This window comes from Talpa occidentalis, unplaced genomic scaffold, assembly GCF_014898055.3.
Source record: "Talpa occidentalis isolate TD23 unplaced genomic scaffold, MPIMG_talOcc4v2.1 talOcc4.15, whole genome shotgun sequence".
Lineage (NCBI taxonomy): Eukaryota > Metazoa > Chordata > Mammalia > Eulipotyphla > Talpidae > Talpa > Talpa occidentalis.
Genome location: NW_023601543.1, coordinates 77,793,125 through 77,793,344, shown reverse-complemented (window position 1 = coordinate 77,793,344; position 220 = coordinate 77,793,125).

Here is a 220-nt window from a genome sequence, read left to right as displayed (position 1 = left end):
AGCCTGGCTAGGGTTTGTCTATTTTATTGATTTTTTCAAAGAACCAGCTCTTGGTTTCATGACTTTGGATTGTTTTTTTTAGTTTCATTTCATTTATTTCTGCTTTGGTTTTATATTATTTCTTTCTTCTACTGGTTTTGGGTTTTTTTGTTGTTCTTTTTCTAGATCTTTGAGCTTCGAGATTAGGTTGTTCTTTGAGTTCTTTCTTGTTTCTTGATGG